This window comes from Cheilinus undulatus, linkage group 24 (assembly GCF_018320785.1).
Source record: "Cheilinus undulatus linkage group 24, ASM1832078v1, whole genome shotgun sequence".
In the NCBI taxonomy this organism is placed as follows: Eukaryota; Metazoa; Chordata; class Actinopteri; order Labriformes; family Labridae; genus Cheilinus; species Cheilinus undulatus.
Genome location: NC_054888.1, coordinates 19,562,583 through 19,581,804, shown reverse-complemented (window position 1 = coordinate 19,581,804; position 19,222 = coordinate 19,562,583). Strand labels below are relative to the sequence as shown.

The window sequence follows — 19,222 nt, the reverse complement described above, 5'->3', positions numbered from 1 at the left end:
TTATGCGCAAGAAAGGAGAAGCTAAAGCAGAGAAACGGCATACGACATCAAACCTAGAACTTGTGTGAAGTGGAATAAGTTATCAAAAATCAAATTAGGTAGGTTGACTCTCCCTTCTGGGCTGTGCAGATCTTTGTGAAAGTGAAGATGTGGGATGTAAAACTCCGGTTAGCAGCCGGCTCTCCCCTTGGACATTGGTTTTTAAAACGACGGGTGTGGGCGGAGTGACGAGACGCATGATTGATTAATGACTTACTTCTCCACTTAAAGGCCACAGCTACTTCCTCAGCGCGTTCATTTAACTTTAATTTATGAGGGAACGCTAAGGTAAGGCTGGATCGGCGCTCGTCGGCTCACTCAGGAGACGGCGCTGGTGTCAGGAGAGCCTCCTTGGTTGTCTTGGTGTGTGAGTGTGAGGAAGGCTTCCGCGCGTTTGAGGCTGCGTCATAAATAATGCACCCCATCTAAAAAGGGAAGGCTCTCCAATTAATGCGCAGACAAATGGGGGAGAAGAAAAGACACACTTTCCACACAGCACTAATTCTCTTTTTTGTCCCTTCTTGCCCCCCGTTGTGCAAAAGTACTCTGCATCACCTCGAGAAAGTCCGACTAAGAACTGTTTAGTTTGGAGCCTTTAAAGCTGCAGTGAGCTGAATTCTGCTCAGTTTTCTGTTTGAAGCACTGATTTACTTCGTGTGCACCAGAAGTGTTGGTTTTTAAAGTTTGGGTTGATTTGAAGAAGTTAAATCTTTCTTTTTGTTGGAAAAGTTCTGCAAAATTAACACATTTTCATCAAACTTTCTCAGCGCTTTCTGCAACTAGAGATGCTTAAAATACGACATTTTTGACTGCTTTTTTAAATCAAATGTTAAAAGATTTACAAAGCAGATACTTCTGTTCCCCTATCTCTAGGCTGCAAGCATTTTTAACCCTTTAGTCTTGTTATAATCCTTCAAAACAAACTCATCAGCATCACTTTCCACTAGCAAACTCATTTTAACTAAAGAAAAAGGCATTTATAACAACACTGAGGTCCATATTCGATCCATATTCTATATTAACCTGAAAAAATAACCACTCTTATCAAACAAGTCTCTTTTTTAAATCATTTGTGTAGCTTTCTTAAAAATGTAAATCTATTTGGTTAAAAAAAAGCATTAAAATGGGTTAAAAATTGAATTAAATCATCAATAAGGTGGTGAAATTGGATCTTGAATCTTAAAGTGGCAAAAGTTATATAAGAATAGCGAAAAAAATGCAAAAATGGGCATAAGTAGTGGTAAAAGTGAATTAAAAAGTGTCTGAAAAGGCTTTGAATTGGCAAAAATTGGTGGAAATCTAATGAAATGGGAAGAAGAATTGATATAAACTGGTAAGATAGTGCTAACTGAGAAAGAAAAAATAGGCAGATATTGGCAGAAATTGGTCAAACTGGCAAAAATGGGCATATCAGATAGTGGAATGTGGTTAAAATGGGAAAAATCTGGCATAAGACGTGGTAAAATGGGGTTAATAGTGGCACTAATGAGTCAACAGAGGCAACATTAGGCTTATGTGGCAAAAATTGGTTTAGAAGTGGCAAAAACAGGCAGAAAAAAGTGGTGGAAGGGGATTAAAACGGCAAAAATAAGTGTTGAGTGGCAAAAATGTGTTAGAATTTGTGGGGGGAAAAAAATTGTTAAAATTTGGCGAAATTGGTGTTAAATGGCAACAGTGGAATTTAAAAAAATATTCTTAGTTTTTTAGGGAATCTGGGGACCCCCTCTTAGTGTCTCATGACCCCCAAGGGGGTCCCGACCCCAAGGTTGAGAACCACTGCTCTAGAGCAGTAGTTCCCAACCTTTTTTTTCCTTAGGACCCCTCCTACTCATATTCAAGCAAAACTAAGCCCCGCCCCTAAAACCCACTTAGAAATTTAACATCATTTTTTTGGTTTTCAATGACAATATAGAAACACAACAGCCCTAACCCTAACCTTAACCCTCCATTATGACGCTGATGTATTAGGACAACTAAAAATAGAATAAATAAATAAATAAGAGGATTATTTCATTTACAGGAGAAAAATTAAATTTCTCAACATTAGAGATTAATAATTTTCAATAAAATACACATTTTTGACTGTAAAAGTTGTAAACATACATCAACCAGAACATAGAATTTTTGAGATGATAAAATAAATAAAAATCCAACCACTGTCTTCATCTTGGTTTCTTTGGTTTGGAAATGTATGATTAATTTATGATTTATGACAAGAGATTAATAAATGGATATAAAGTGGAAAAAAATTAATTAAATAGTGGAAAAGGTGGCATAAACGGATTAAAAGTGGCAAAATGGAAAAAGGTGATTTAAATACAAGGTGTGCCAATGCAACAAATGGGTGAAAAGTGGCAAGATAATGGTATTAATGTGCAAAAATTGGCACAAGTAATCAAAAATAAGGTGAAAATGGGGGAAAAAATGGGCAAAAAGTGCCAAAAATTGACCAAAAAAAGTAAAAAAATGGGGGAAACTCAGCTTTAATGCTTTAAAAGCAGCAACATTTGCAAAAAATTGGCAAAACCGAACAAAGTGGGCAAACATTGCAAAAAGATGTTGCAGAAATGGGCAAAAAGTGGCAGAAAATGGGATAAAACTGGAAAAACTGGTAAAAAGTAGCTGTAATGAGAAAAAAATTGCGAAAACAATGCAAAAATGGGTGAAAAGTGGCAAGATAATGGTATTAATGTGCAAAAATGGGTACAAAGTATCAAAAAAAGGTGAAAATGGGCAAAAAATGGGCAAAAAGTGCCAAAATTGACACCAAAAAAGTAAAACATGGGTGAAACTCAAATAAATTCAGCTACAAGTAGCAAAATTTGCAAATAATTGGCATAAGATGGACAAAGTGGGCAAACATTGCTAAAAGAGATTGCAGAAACGGGCAATAAATGGCAGAAAATGGAAAAAAAAACATTGAGGCAGAAACATTTGCACATCTGGGCGATAAAGGGTTAAAAAAATAACAGTGGTAAAAATTGGTGATAATGTCAAAAATGGAATAAAACTGGAAAAAAGTTTAAAAAATGTGGCACAAATTGGGCAGAAAATGGCAAAAATGGTCCAAAAATGGTCAAAACTGGTGAAAAGCAACTATAATGGGTATAAAGGGGTACAAATGGGCAAAAATGGCAAAAGATAGCAAAAGTAGACAAAAGTTGTAAAAAGAGGTTGTGGAAATGAGCAAAAAGTGGCAAAAAAAAATTGGGGCCAAAATGTTGCAAAAAGGGGCTATTAGCGGTTAAAAAAATAAAAGTGGTAGAAATGGTTGAAAAGGTCAAAAATGGGCTTAAACTGGAAAGAAGTTTTAAAAATAGTGGTGCAGAATGGGCAGAAAGTGGCAAAAATGGGTGAAAGGCACTAAAAGTGGGAAAAAATGGACAAATAAAGAGCAAAAACTGGTTAAAAGTGACAAAAAGACATAGCAATGGATGGAAAAATTGAGGTAGCTGTTAGCCAGGATGCTAGCACCAATGCTAATAATCCTATACACATGCATTGACATCATCATCATCATTTCAGGGGCCTATCTGACTCTGTGGGCGGGTCTAACTAGACGTAGACAAAATGAGTGACATTTCCTTCTTTCTGTTGTCAGACTGGATTAATTTGACGCAGAAGTCGAAGCACATGAGCTGAAATGTGGAGTCCCCTCTCACTGAGGCTGTTATTAGGCCGAGTTCAACAACCTGACAGGTGTTTAGGTATGCATGGCTTACTTTCCCACCTCATAAAATTCACATCACGTATTTGCATGTAGTACCTGAACGTCTCGTGTTATTGAACTTCCTCCTCGGCGCTAAAAGCCCGCAGCTCCGCTCAGGTGTGTGTATCCGACGCCGCTGCGGGGAACAAAACACAGATGCATTTTTTATGGGACAAAAACCTCAAAGCCGAACCTAGATATTAGTCACTTTAGTAATTAAAAATGTATATTGCTCTGTGCCGTCTCACGTTGTGCATTATTAACGACAGATTTTTTCTTCTTTTCCTCCTCTTCTCAAACTTACACGGGCTCAAAAGGATTTTTAATGCACAACACTCCCTCCGAGCGGCTGTGTGCACTCCGCTCGACTCCTCCGGGTGAATTAGCAGACGTGTAGCAGACGAGGACGAACACGGCGAGTTTGCATTGGCAGGAGTTTGTGCACAGGTGCTGCAGACAGCGAGGATTATGGGAGGAATCTGCAGATAGAGAAACACGGGGAGTTAATTACATACCTGGGCTGTAACATTAAAGAAAAATAATATGATTACAGCTTGTTCTAAAAGGATTATGGTTGTTAAAGTGAGCACAATCTGGTTTAAATCTACATTAAAGTCAAATTTACTCAGTGATTCAGGTTTACTACTTAATTAAAGACATGCTTAAGATCAGACTGTATTATTTCAGTGAATAAAAGCCAGTGTGTATGATAAAAAGTGACTTTTTAATATCGATATGGACCTCTTGTTTTTATAAACATGAAAGACAGCCATCTGTTGGGTCAAACTGTCTGTTTAAAAGAGCTGGAAATGGCACAGCAGGTCATTTTAGTCATGACTTTGCAGATGATGGCTAGAATTATAAGCTTTTTTTGGTTTTTCTGCAACATTTCAGCACAAAAGTATGTCATTAGAACAACACAGTGAAAGAGGGAGCATGTGCAATTGCCAATTAAGGCAATTAGGTGATGTAATAAGGACATGGTTGACTACGCAACATAAATCTTGCCCTGTCTTGGCTTACAGGCTGAAAACACTACAAGATTGAACAAAACCAATCATCCTAGGCTGTCTTTATGATGTTATCCAATTTATTTGCGACTGTGCCGTGCTCATAGGTCAACAGAAAGGCAGTAGCTAGCAGTAGAGTAGCTCGCTGTACAGTGGAAGGGTGAATTTCAAGAGCTTTGATACTTTTTAACAACCTAGATAGGGGACTAGGTATGAGCTACATGCATGGAAATTGGTACACATATGTATCATGATCAGATGAAAAAAAAAAGTCTCTTGAGGCCATCCTCTAAAATGGACAGGAAGTGCACAACAAACAGCTAAAGGTCAAATTGTGGCAATTTTGGGCAATTCACAAGTTTTATATTTTTTCGAACTAGTCCGAGAGATTTTATCTGATTGACTCCAGATTTTATTTGCTCACACTAGACAACCTGGGCATCTAAAGTTGTGAAAACTGTGACTTTTCACCATAGGGTTGGGCCGGGACCATAGCCCAAACTTGAACTACTTTTTTTTTTTTTTTTTTACATATTTTTTTGCCATAAATACACAGATAAGGCCTTATAACTTTTTAATGCTAATGTCAATCATCACCAAACTTAACAGGAATAATCGCACATTGAACCTGAATACATTCATGCATCAATATAGTTACTTTGTCACAGCGCCCCCTTCTGGTAATTGAACATTCCCGCCTCTGATATTTTGAATTTTCCCTTTAAATATCCAGCCCCCAGACACCATTCAGCCCAGGCTTATGATTTGTGGTCTGCATATGGTTCATCATCAGACCTGCAAAAAAGCCTCTTGGAGCCACGCCCAAATCCCAACAGGAAGTCCACCAGCTTCATTTCAATTTCAAAATAAGGCATTTTTGATGGCGCCAAGCGACTTTAACCTATCATAACTTTAGCATACAATATTTGTGATCTTCTGCTCTTTATTGCAAGACAACTGTATCACACTGAACACACTCGCATGCAAACATCCCATCACAGCACCCCCTACTGGTGACAGGAAGTGGCACAAATGGGCCACATCTTTATTCCTTTTATTGCACCTAACCTGTTGAGCTCTAATTTTGAAAGAAAGGCCTCAATTATTTGCCACAACACAGATATGTTTCAATCACGGATGTCTCACCTGTGATGGCGAGCATTTCAATATCTCGCCAATTTGACAGGAAGTATGTACAACTCTCATATCAAACACCTGATTGCCTTCAAATTTCACATGTAGGATCAAGGTCTCCCTCTCTACATATTTAGACGTTAATTTGATCGTTTTGAGGTAGCACCCCTACTGGCAACAGGAAGTGACACAATTGGGCCATTTTTTATTTTTTTTTACATATTATCTTGCTCCATTCATCTAAAAAAGTGGCAATCCAAAGACATCACTCTGGGCTCTGGGAAATAACAATAGATTTTTCCACACAATTAATCCGTTTATTGGAGAATAATGAGCAGATTTATTGATTAAGATGATTGAAAGTTGCAGCCCAGGTTTTAAGGGTTTTAACAATAAAAAGAAAGAAATAAATTCACAAATTCTGCCATCACTTGAATATTTTACCAAATATTCAAATGAGAGCAGGGTTGAGACAGAGCCGAGGTTAATATATCACCACGTGATTAACAGCACAATTAAACGCAGCTCTATAAAATGTAATTAGTTCACAACAGCAGACTGATCGGGCCCCTACACATCTTTACTGTGAATATTCAAATTCAAGTATAGAATTACAAGCTGCTAATTCCTTCAAAAGACGACCAATTATGAATCAAAGTGAGCTGAGCTGCACAGATGCTGCCAGCGATTCTGCTCACACAGACGGCGAGGCTGAAACACCTACAGGATTGAATGATCTACGTGCAGAGAGCGTGCATGAAAACACACAGCCGTTAGTTTAGCAGCAGAGCTTTCATATTAGTCACATAAAGTTTACGCCGCCTAATCTATTACCCTCTAAATGGGATTTTAATTGAATTGGCGTCAAAACGACAAACAATGACGCCTCTGTTGCAATTAATAAAATCACAGTGCAGAATCTATGAGGCTTGATATGAACCTCCATTCAAATCAAGTTCATTAATGTAAATGTGAGCCATTCACACACGCTCCCAATTTTTTATCCCCCACCCAACGCATCCCTGATGGTTTTATTTTGAAGGAGAGAGACAGAGACGGGTTGAAGGGGAGATCAGATGTGTGGGTTTTGTTCTGATGGAGATGAAGAGATGATTGTCACACCTTTTTCTGTACAGTTGGAGAGTAAAGAGACAATAGATAAGAGTTAAAGATGCAGGAAAATGCAGCAAAAAAGTACAGAAATGTTAACAAAACTAAACTGGTAAGTCATAAAATGTGTATACAGAATCACTGTATCTTCTAGAACAGTGGTTTTCAAAGTGTGAGGCGGGCCTCCTCTGGGGGGCGCCACAGAGCTTCAGGGGAGGCGCGGAACTGTAAACCTGAAAAAAGGTGATTTACTTTGCTAACCTCTGCTGTGCATTGAGTAAAATGGATAGACTTATAGTTACGATAGGGACTTCGCTATAGAGCAGCGTTTCTCAACCCTCAACCAAAGAGCCAAATTGTTGAAAAATACCTTTGCAAAAGCCTCAATCTAAGAGGTGGAAAGTGGCATAAACAGCTTGACGTAACACTAAAATTAGGTTAAAGGTGGCAAACTGGTCAAAAATCATGGGCAAAAATGGCAAAAAAAGAGAAAACAAGTGGTATTTAGTGGCGAAAAGTAGCTGAAATGGTTGAAGAGTGACAAAAACATGGTGAAAAAAGGCAAAAGTGGGATAAAAGTGGCAAAAAGATGAGGCTAAAATGGGCAAAAACTAGGAAAAAAGTGGTATCAATAACCAAAGGTAGCTTAAATGGGTGAAAACTGGGCAAAAAATGGTGAAAAAAGGCTAAAATGGGATAAAAGTGGCAAACAATGGGTAAAAAGTTGCAATAAAGTGTCAAAATGGGCAAAAAAGTGGGAAAAAGGTGTTATTTAATGGGAAAAGATAGCTTAAATGGGTTAAAAGTGGCAAAAAAAAAAGGTGAAAAAGGGCAAAAATGGGATAAAGTGGCAAAAAGAAGTGGCAAAAACGGGCAAAAAAAGATGAAACAAGTGGTGTTTAATGACAGAACGTAGCTTAAATGGGTGAAAATTGGGGGAAAATGTGAGAAAAGGCAAAAATGGGTAAAAAGTTGCAAAAAAAAGTGTCAAAATGGGTAAAAGTGGGAGAAGAAGTGGTATTTAATGGCAAAAGGTATCTTAAATGGGTGAAAAGTGGTGGAAAAAATGATGAAAAAGAGGCAAAAATGGGATAAAAGTGGCAAAAAGAAGAGGCAAAAAATAGGAAAAAAGTGTTAATCTAATGGCAAAATGTAGCTTAAATGGAAAAAAGTTGCAACAAATGGGATAAAAGTGGCAAAAATGAGGGGGAAAAAATGGGGCAAAAAAGATATCTAACATGAAAGGTAGCTTAAAAGGGCAAAAATGGGATAAAAGTAGAAAAAATTGGGAAAAAAGAAGTTGTAAAATGGGAAAAAAAATTAAAAAGGGGTATTTAATGGCATTATAACCGAGTGAGAAGGAAAGGCAAATGTTTAAGAACATTTGCAAACCAAAATATCCAAATATATTAATGTTAAAAATGTTTAAAGATGAGACATAAATGTTTGAAATGTTCATTTTTTTTTTCTTTTTTTTTTTTCTTTTTTATTTCAAACCTTTTTGTGGGTGGGGGTCCACTGAATGAATAATTTCTACTTAGTGGAGGCTCACTCTCCCACACTTTGAAAACCCCTGTTCTAGAAAATGTGGCACAGGCCTGCATTCACGTCAAAGTTGTTCAAGGAGGCTCAAATATTTTCATTTTAGTTTATTAAAGGGAGATTTGACAAAGGATAAAAAAGGACTAGATTCATAAAAAGTTTAAAAAGCACAAATAAAGTATAGTTAGGATTAAGGCAGCCCTAGTTATGCATTATAATCTAAACATAGCTAAAGAATAACTGTATGGCTTTTGCAAATATGTTGGCAACATTTGGTAAAGTGGGAGGATCTGTCAAGGAGCAAAGGAAACAATGGTATAAACTGCACAAATTGCTCAGATATTGGCAACAACTGGAAAAATGGGTTTGACCGGCTTGCAGTACGGGAAACAAAGGTATAAATTGTGCAAATCTGTTGGCAACATTTAAGTAAATGGGAGAAACTGGACATGAGCAATGAAAGTCATGACACGAATTGCGCAAACATGTTGAAAACAGTTTGAAGAGAGCGGGGAACTAGTGGGGGAAAGCATGGCAGAAATTGTGCAAATATTTTTGCAACATTTGGAAGATGGGAGGAACTAGCTAGGAGCAATGAAAATGATGGTAGAAACTGCACAAAGTAATGATACAAACCGTTTTAATATGTTGGTTACATTCGGAACTAGAAAAGCACTCGGCTAGCGCAGACCTCCGCCATTAGCCCTATCTCCCAAAAGTAAAGAGTCCTTTAAAAACTGGATCAGACGGTGATCCAGATCACTGTCAAAATCTAATCAGTTCTTCCTTATGCCATTTCTGACGTTCCCTGAAAATGTCATCAAAAACCATCCATAATTTTGAATTTTATCTCACATTTTAACCCTTAAACCTCGTGATTTAAAATTTTATCTCATAATTTGACATTCAAACCTCATGATTTTGCATTTTAACTCACATTTTGACCTTTAAAGCTTGTAATTTTGATTTTTATCTTATATTTTGACCTGTAAAACTGGTCATTTTGATTTTTTATCTCTTATTTAAACCTTTAAACCTCATGATCTAAAATTGTATCTTATAATTTGACATTCAAACCTCATGATTTTGAATTTTATCTCACATTTTGACCTTTAAAACTTATGATTTTGAATTTTATCTCACATTTTGACCTTTAAAACTTGTGATTTTGAATTTTATCTCACTATTTGACCTTTAAAACTTGTGATTTTGAATTATCACATATTTTGACCTGTAAAACTGGTCATTTTGATTTTTATCTCATATTTTGACTTTTAAAACTTCATGAATTTTAATGTTATCTCCTATTTTGACCTTAAAAATATGATTCAAAATTTTATCTTATATTTTGACATTTAAAGCCAATGATTTCAAATTTACCTGATATATTTGTCTTTCAAAAAATTGACTTTTAATCTCATGACTTGACTGATTTTGACACTTAAACTTATCATTTGGATGTATTTTTTAGATCTCAGAATCATTTATCATCAGTGCTAAGGTTTTTTTTCACCATATTTCATTACTGGTGAAAATTTCATCAAAAACCATCCATAACTTTTAAATTATGTTCTAACAAACTAACAAACCCTGCCAATCGCATAACCTCCTTTGCGGAGGTAAAAATAGGTGGAACCCTAGCTTTTTACCAGATCCTCCCATTTTCTATATATTGCCAATGTTTTTTTTTTTAACAATTTAGACAGTGCTCCTTCGCTTTGGATTGAAAGTTTCTGTACTTTTTGAAGAAATACTTATTCAATATGGTTTCATTTTTTCTAAAACCATGTCAAAGTTTATCATTCCAGTTATGTGGCGACCATTTTTTCATTTATTTCAAGTAGAATATGCAGATATGTATCTTGTTGTGTATCACCAGTCAGCTAAAAAATATTATGTTACGATTTCTGGTCTATAATGCCCAGCCCTATTCCAAGGTCTTATTGAAAAATGACAGTAACTCAATTGCAACTTAGACTTTGAGTGTTTTATCTAAAAAAGAAGCAACTGTACTAACAAGAAGAGATGTAAAAGAGCGGGTTAGTTAAGACTGTTTAAGATGAAGAGGAAAAGAATGCTATGGCACATACATAAAGATACAACTGCTATACTATGAATTTAAATAAACTTTGCATTAAATCAGAGCCTCCATATTGAGCATCATTCCTCTCAGTACAAAGCGTTTACACTGGTTTTGTTTTTTAAATGAGCGCCCTTCTGCTCCCACTGGCTGAGTAAATACAATGAGGTGATTAAAGGGGGGGGGGGGACGCTTAAAGCGCGGCACTAATTAAACGGCTATGCTAATGCTGTCATACTTAGCAGATGGAAGAAGAATTACTTAAGTGTAATGCACATGTTATGGTATTTTTTCGACATGACACCAGGGCCCCTCGTGGGATCGCTCAATGCCGTCACTTTCACGACTACTCACAAGCACTCAGTGACACTACGCAGCCTGCTAACTTGTGACTGTGGTGGCCCATATGCGTACAGTGACACACTAACGGCAGATTTACATCAAACGTGTCACTTCTGAGGGCTGTCACTCCTTTTAGAGGAGGAAGTCAGGATGCATCTGTGCTAAGCGATGGTATTTACAGAAAAGGACCAAAAAACACATAAAAAAGAAGAAATTAAGACTTGTGTGTGCTGTCATTTTTGGCATATTTCATCACAGATTGGAGTCTTAGTTATTCAAATATTTCTTTAAACCAGAGCTGCTGAATTAATCTGATTGGCCGAGGGAAACTCTAGTGGGAGGAATCGTCAGACTGTTATCTTTAATGGCCAAATCTAACTTCTAAAGCCCACCATATTCAAGCTTCCTCTCATACTTCATCAATGACTTTTATGCCAATCATTCAATCTCAGAGCCTTCTGACTATTGTGTGACATCCTCTAAGAGCGATGGACAAAACCTAAAGGCATCCTTGACAACACAAAGATGCACTCTTGTGCACTGTAAAGAACATGCAAAGTCAGTATTACAAAGTCAGTCCTTTACTGTGCAGCTGAAACACAGTTCAAATTGGCCCACCAACCAAAACCAATGTTTTTTGCAGTAGGATTTGTGTCTTCAGAATTCATATAAGTAGTAAATTAAATAGAGGCCCAAAACTGAGGAGGATGATAAAGAAGAAAGAAGCAAGGTAGAGAGCAAGATGAAGGTAACTGAGAAGAAGAAAGCAGGGACAAAGAGCAAGAGGAGGATGATGAAGGAGAAGAAAGCAGGCATAGAGAGCAAGATGAGGACGATGGAAGAGAAAAAAGATAAAGGTGAAAAAGGAGACAAAAGCAGGGACAGAGCAAGATGAGAAGAATGGAGGTGAAGAAAGCAGGGATAGAGAGCGAGATTGGGATGATGGAGGAGACAAAAGCAGGGGTAAAGACCAAGATGAGGATAATGGAGAAGAAAGCAGGGATAGAGACAGAGATAAAGATTACAAAGGAGACAAAAGCAGGGACAGAGAGTAAGATGGGGATGATGGAGGAGACAAAAGCACGAATAAAGACCCAGATGAGGATGATAGAGAAGAAATCAGGACCAGATAGTGAGCTGACGACGATTGAGGGGATGAAAGCAGGGACAGAGAAAAAGATGAGGATGATGAGGAGAAGAAAGCAGGGACAGAGAGAAAGATGAGGATGATGAGGAGAAGAAAGCAGGGACAGAGAAAAAGATGAGGATGATGAGGAGAAGAAAGCAGGGACAGAGAGCTAGATGAGGAAAATAGAGGTGAAGAAAGCAGGGACAGAGACAAAGATGAGAATAATGGAGAAGAAAGCAGGACCAGAGAGTGAGCTGACGATGAAAGGGGGATGAAAGCAGAGACAGAGAAAAAGATGAGGATGATAAAGGAGGAGGAAGCAGGGACAGAGAGGGAGATAAAGATGACGAAGGAGACAAAAGCAGGGATAGAGAGCAAGATGAGGACGATAAAGGAGAAGAAAGCAGGGACTGAGGGTGAGATGAGGAAGATGAAGAAGAAAGTAGGGACAGAGAGTGAGATGAGGAGAACGGAGGTGAAGAAAGCAGAGATAGGGAGCAAGATCAGGACGATGGGAGAGAAGAAAGCAGAGATAGTGAGCAAGATATGGATGACAGAAGAAGGCAGGGATAGAGAGCGAGATGGGGATGATGGAGGAGACAAAAGCAGGGACAAAGACCAAGATGAGAATAATGGAGAAGAAAGCAGGACCAGAGAATGAGCTGTAGATGATTGAGGGGATGAAAGCAGAGACAGAGAAAAAGATGAGGATGATAAGGTGAAGAAAGCAGGGATAGAGAGCGAGATAAAGGCGATGAAGGAGACAAAAGCAGGAATAGGAATAGAGAGCAAGATGAGGACGATAAAGGAGAAGAAATGAGGTATAGAGAGAGATGAGGATGATAAAGGAGAAGAAACAGAGAGCGAGATGAGGAGAATGAAGGTGAAGAAAGCAGGGATAGAGAGCAAGATGAGGATGATAGAAGAGAAGAAAGCGGAGATAGAGAGCAAGATTAGTATGACAGAAGAAAGCAGGGATAGAGATCAAGATTAGAGTGACATAGGAGAAGAAAGCAGGGACAGAGAGTGAGATGAGGCTACGACAAACAAACTAATAGGACAGAAATAATACAAGCAAGTTTAATTTAACCATAGTAAAAAAAAATGCTTATTCATATAAGGTAATTATTAAAAAAAAAAAAAAAAAACTAAATTGCATAAATATTTGTAAAACAAAGCAACATTTCTGCTTGGCTGGCTAGCCAGGAGGCGCCTTGTGTAATTTTCTCCCTGGGGGCCCAAAATCCCTAGCTACGCCCCTGGCTTAGGGTTAGTTTTGATACAATTGAGCAAGGATTGTGTTTTGGCCTCTTTTTACCTCAAACTCTTTCAATGCTTACTTCCTCTGGCATGTTTTGTTTAAAGAGACAACACACACTGGAATCCCTGGAGGCCAGTGCCCCTACTATTGCCATGTATCTGAAATAATCTGATTTTAGCCTTATATTACTGTGATTATGCTGCACTGTTCACCCCCATCAAGAATGTATGAAACGAAATATCATCCAACAGCGGTAGGGTGTAAAAACTTGAACCTTTTAGAGTTTTTTATTGAAATAAATCTATCAACATTGTAAAATGTTCTATAATCCGTGTAAAGTTGTGAAATATTAGGAGGTGTAAGAGTGACAAACTGCCGCTGATAAGAGGAAAGAATCATTAAATGAAAAGCAGGTGTCCGTCTGTTTTTTTTGCAAATGATGGACATCCCCCATGCTGCGTGGTCCCTCCACCGCTCTACACTCACACAAACACACACTCTGATTATGTCTCAAATCAAACGGAACAAAGCCACAAAGACCAAGAAAAAGTTTGAATCCTCCCAAACGGTCGGGGGGAGCCGTTTGGGAGCACATCAGTCCACTTTCAGCCCAAATTCAAAACGCCTTCATTATCGCCGTTCCCCGCCCAGAGACCAGTCCAGTCAGCCCACCACCATCACATCTGCATGTTTCCCTAATTATGGGCCATGTTTATTCCCTAGAAGACCAACGTCCAACAGAGATGGCAGGTTGTGTAATCAAAAGTCTCACTCTCGAGGCTTCCCAAACGTAGCCGCCTGTAAATAAAAATTTGGAACTCCATCTGGGGGGAAACCATTAGCATCAAAGTCATCCGACACATTTGTTTATTCCTGGAGCTTCTGAGCGCGTTGTTACCATCAGATAGAAATGAAAAATAGCACAGAGATCTGCAAAAGGTACGATCCTTTCAAAGTTACAAACAATCTGCTCATGCTTGTCCATGCTGGGGAGAGATAGACAGCTGGTGGTGTGAAAGCTTCAAAGTTTAGAGCGAAAAAGGACATTTTCACACTGTACTTCTTTTATCAGACGCCTCCTTTTAGCAACATTAATCATCAAATTATAGAAAGTTAGTGATTTCCTTCATGATAGGAGCGCATAGTAGTCCTTTTTCTGTCAGTTTAAAGGAAAGGAAAGCACGCTGTTCCCACAAATCAGGATGCGTTTGAAGATTTGGCATGCTATGACCTCAATCAAAACAGCTTCTTTTAGACTTTTAGGTGTGTATCTAGATTCAAACTTATAAAAAACAATGCAAAACACAACTTTAAACCTCATGCATTCACCACAGACTCTACTACTGTGGTCACATTAAGCCAAGAGGGGTCCCGGGATGCTTTCCAAAAAACAAAGAGAAATTTAAAATGATTTGTAATCATGCATTTTGTATATCATTGCAAAAAATATTGTTAAATTGTGTGAGTAAAACTTATAAAAACTGCCTAAAGTGCAATTTTTGTGCATAATTATTCTGTTGCACTCTATTCACCTCAAGGAAAGGTGGGGTCTGGAGAAGTTTGGAAACCCTTGGTTTTGAGGAGTAGGAATTTCCAGGGTTGACACTCCATTGTCAGTTGGTCAACTGGTTGGCCAATCATCCGACCGAAACCGCATAGGTCCAGTCACTGGTTAATCAGTATTCCTGGCTACCATTACACCATGAAGACAAAGGAACACCCAAGAAACTCAGAGAAAAGTTTCTTGAAAAGTAGAAGTCAGGGGATGGATACCAAAAATTCCAAGGCACATACACCAAGACTTGTAGGTGTCTAAAGCGTTCTCCATAGACTTTAGATACACTTCTGTGGTCACACTAAAGAATTAGTACATAATTTTTCATTTAGGTCCTCAGGTAGACTGAGGCCAGAGGCAGTGCTTTGGGTAAGGAGACATTTCCAGGGTTGATGATCCATTGTCAGTTAGTTGACCGGTTGGTCAATCGTAAAACCTCGTAGAGGAAAAGAGAGAGGTCCAGTCACCAGTTAATCAGTACTCCTGGCTACCATTACACCATGAAGACAAAGGTACACTCCAAGCAACTCAGATATAAGGCTTTAGAAAAGTAGAAATCGGGATGGATACAAAAGGATTCCAAGGCACCTACACCAAGACTCGTAGTTGTATTAAGCATTCGCCATAGACTCTCAGTAACCCTCTTCTGTGGTCACACTAATAAAATCCCTGCACCATTTTTTCATTTAGGTCCTCAGGGAGACTGAGGCCACAGGTAGTGCTTTGTGAAGTAGAAATTTCTAGGGTTGTAGCTCCATTGTCCGTAGCTCAACTGGTTGGTCAATCGTCCAATGGAAACTTTGTACAGAAAAAGAGAGGGAGGTCCAGTCACCAGTTAATCAGTACTCCTGGCTACCACTACACCATGAAGACAAAGGTACACCCCAAGCAACTCTTAAGATGGGATGGATACCAAAAATTCCAAGGCACCTACACCAAGACTTGCTGTTACATAACTAGATTCAAATGTTTCTCATGTTGGACAAGCAATGCAAAACACAACATAAAACCTTATGCATTCACTGTAGACTCTAGACAACACACTTCTGTGGTAAAACTAAAGAATTAGTGCAACATTTTTCATTTAGGTCCTCAGGGAGACTGAGGCCAGAGACAGTGTTTGGCTGTTTTGGGGAACAGACATTTCCAGGGTTGATGCTCCATCATCCATTGGTTGAAGAGAGAAGTCCAGTCACCAGTTAATCAGTACTCCTGGCTACCATTGCACCATGACGACAAAGGAACACCACAAGAAACTCAGAGAAAAGGTTACTGAAAAGTAGAAGTGAGTGGATGGACGGATGGATACAAAAAATTCCAAGGCACTGACCAACCCACGGTTAAATCCATTATCAAGCAATCAAAGGAATACGGCACACGTGTAAATCGGCCTAGATCAGGACGACACCTATGACTACTCTGAAGGAGTTCCAAGCTTCAGCAGCTGGGATGGGAGAGACTCTGCATCCAACAACTGTTGCCTGGGTTCTTCACCAGTCAAATAAATCTAGACCAGGGTTCAGCAGAAGGCATGTGGGAGACTCCATGGTCAAGGGGAAGACAGTTCTTTGGTCTAATAAGACAAAAATGATGCTTTTTAACCATTGGACAAGACGCTTTGTTTGGCACATCACCACAAATTTACCATACCCACTGTGAGGAAGAGTGGTGGCAGCATCATGCTGTGGGGATGCTTCTCGGCAGCCGTACCTGGAAGGCCTGTAAAATTGCAAAATATGGGAAAATCCTGGAGGACAGGCTCATTTAGTCTCTTGGAGTTAGGTGAGGTTTAGGACTAACTCGGGCTTGGGACATTTATTCTCCTGCAAGACAATGAGCCGAAGCAAACAGGAAGCTACACAGAAATGTTTTAAAGACAACAAGGTGGACATTCTGGAGGGGCCGAGTCGAAGCCCAGCCCTCAATCCAATAGGGCTGCTCAACACAAAGACCCTGATGTGGCAGGAAGAGACCTGGATCATATCTGAAACAAACTCAGGCCTACTATAATCCAGAGTCTGCATGGATAAACCTCATCTGTAGATTTTCAATCATCACATTTTCTTATAATGGAGTACAACCTTTAATAAATGGAAGAAAACAGCAACATTCAAACTCTTACAGCAAGTAAAAATCCCTCCTAAATAATGTTGACACTTTCTAGCAGAGCTAGTTTAGCATTTCTCTCTCCATTAGACACTTTTTCTTCTTCCCACTGGTCAAATAAAGACAATATGAACGTTTCACAGGCAACAATCACAGAGGAACACACTTGCCATCAAACTGAACATCACAGACTGATGAGATCAAACGGCGGATGACAATCTGAGGGCGGATCTTTTCTTTAAACTGTCAAACTCTGGGTGCGCACTTTGTCACGGCGTTCTGTCCCACACGCCGAGAAATAAAAGAAAAACAACATGAATGGGAGACAGGGAGCCTCCGGCGCTGCGTTTTATTTTGTTATTATTCTCACACGGAGAGAACAACCTGGAACAGACGCTTAACACGGACGCATCAGCAGTCTGCTTCTGTTTCTGGATGTCGGGGATCAAACGAGAGAACAAGGTGAGGGAACTCCAGTCACCGTGGATTTCCCCTCAAGAACAGCCCCGGGCTATAATAGAGGGGGAAACCCACAAACGAAAAAAAAAAAAACAGAGAGAGACAGGAAAAATACTATCAAATCTAGGTAAGAGGAAAAAGCAGTAGAAAAATAGACAAGGAAATCACAACATACAAATAATGGAAATCAAAACTAACAAAACAGAGAAAGCACCTCTGGATGCAAGACCAAAATGCAAGAGAATGAAAAAATAAGGCATAAAAAACAGGTAAAAATGTACCAACTGTTAAAGAAACCCAGACATATCAGGGACTTATAAAAAGAAAATAATTTGAGGAAAAAATGAAAAAAAATTCTCAAAAAATAAGGAAAAATGTAAGAGAAAAATCCACATAAAATGAGGCTTTAGATGATAAATGTTTTAAAAATGATTTTAAAAAAGAAAACTATATGACAAAAACGCAGAGGTTTGAAAAAAAAAATTTTAATAAGGAATTTAAGAATAGAATCCTTTTAATCCAGCCTAGGAAGAAAAAAATCATCACAATGAAATGGAAAAAAAAAAAAAAAAAAAAAAAGCAAAAAATGTACCCTAACTTGTAAACGAACTTTTAATTAAAGAAACAGAACAAAATACAGCTGGAAAACAATGCTAGATAGAAAAATGAATAAAACTGAAGCTTAAATTAAAAACAAAAATATAAGAACTAAAATAAAACTCCTTTCAAAATAAAGCTAATAGGAGACAAATAAACTTTAAAGTAAGGCAAAAAATGAAAAGAAACATCACAACAGAAAAAGGTTAATAAGAATAAAATCTCATAGAAAAGGCAAAGAAAAAAAATCATCCTTCTAACAGCTTACAAAATAAAGAAAAGTAGTTAAAAGTTCCTTTCAAAATAAGACTTAAAAAAAAAATCAAATTATGGCAGAAAAAGCTTTGAGAAAAATCCTCTAAAAACAGCTGAGAAATCCCTCCAAAATAAGGTGATAAAAAAAAACTTCCACAAGAAGGGAAATATGTAAACAAAAAATATATTATTAGTTATTTTAAAAAGAAAAAAAAGAAAACACAAGAAAATGATGCAAGGAATGAAAATTAAATGGAAAAAAAGGCATGAAAGGAAAAAAAACATCTCATTAGAAAGGCAAATAAATAAATCATCCTTCTAAAATAAGGTAAATAAAGAAAAAAGTGTACAAAATAAGGGCAAGTAGTCAAGAGTTCCTTTCAAATAAGTTCAAAATGGTGAAAAATGAAACGATTTTAAAATGAGGCAAAAAACAAAACAAAACAAAACAAAAAATTAAAAAAACAACAAAGCAGAAAAGGGCTTAAAAGAAAAATATCCTCTCAAAACCACAGAAAAATAAGTTATCATTTCAAATAAGGCCTAAATGGGGGAAAAACCTTCCAGAACATGGGAAAGAAGTTGAAAAATCCTTTCAAAATAATTCTCTAAATGAAAAATGAGGCAAAAATTTAAAATAATCAATCAATAACATGGCTTAAAATAAAAATGTCTTCACAAAACAGCAAATAAACAAGTATTCCTTCTAAAATAGGATCGAATAAGAAAAAAGCCTCCAAAACAGGGAAAGTAGTAAAAAAAAGTTTTAAAAAAAAGTCAATAAAATGAACTAAAAGACTCCAAAAACAGGGCAAGAAATGGAAACAAAAAATCCTGACAAGAAAGGCCATGGAAAAAAATCTTGACAAAATAAAACTTTAAAAATCACTTTCA

The 19,222-nt window shown here is 37.8% G+C and overlaps 1 long non-coding RNA gene across 2 annotated transcripts in view; it reads right to left on the bottom strand.

The window, feature by feature from the left end:
* Nucleotides 1-19,222, bottom strand: part of LOC121506416 — a 401,243-nt gene that overhangs the window by 249,092 nt on the left and 132,929 nt on the right. For both annotated transcript variants that reach the window (XR_005991648.1, XR_005991649.1), the window contains exons 3-4: nt 4,053-4,227; nt 3,806-3,884 (exon numbers count right to left, since the gene is read on the bottom strand). This is a non-coding gene — a long non-coding RNA (uncharacterized LOC121506416). The remainder of the gene's footprint in view (nt 1-3,805; nt 3,885-4,052; nt 4,228-19,222) is intronic.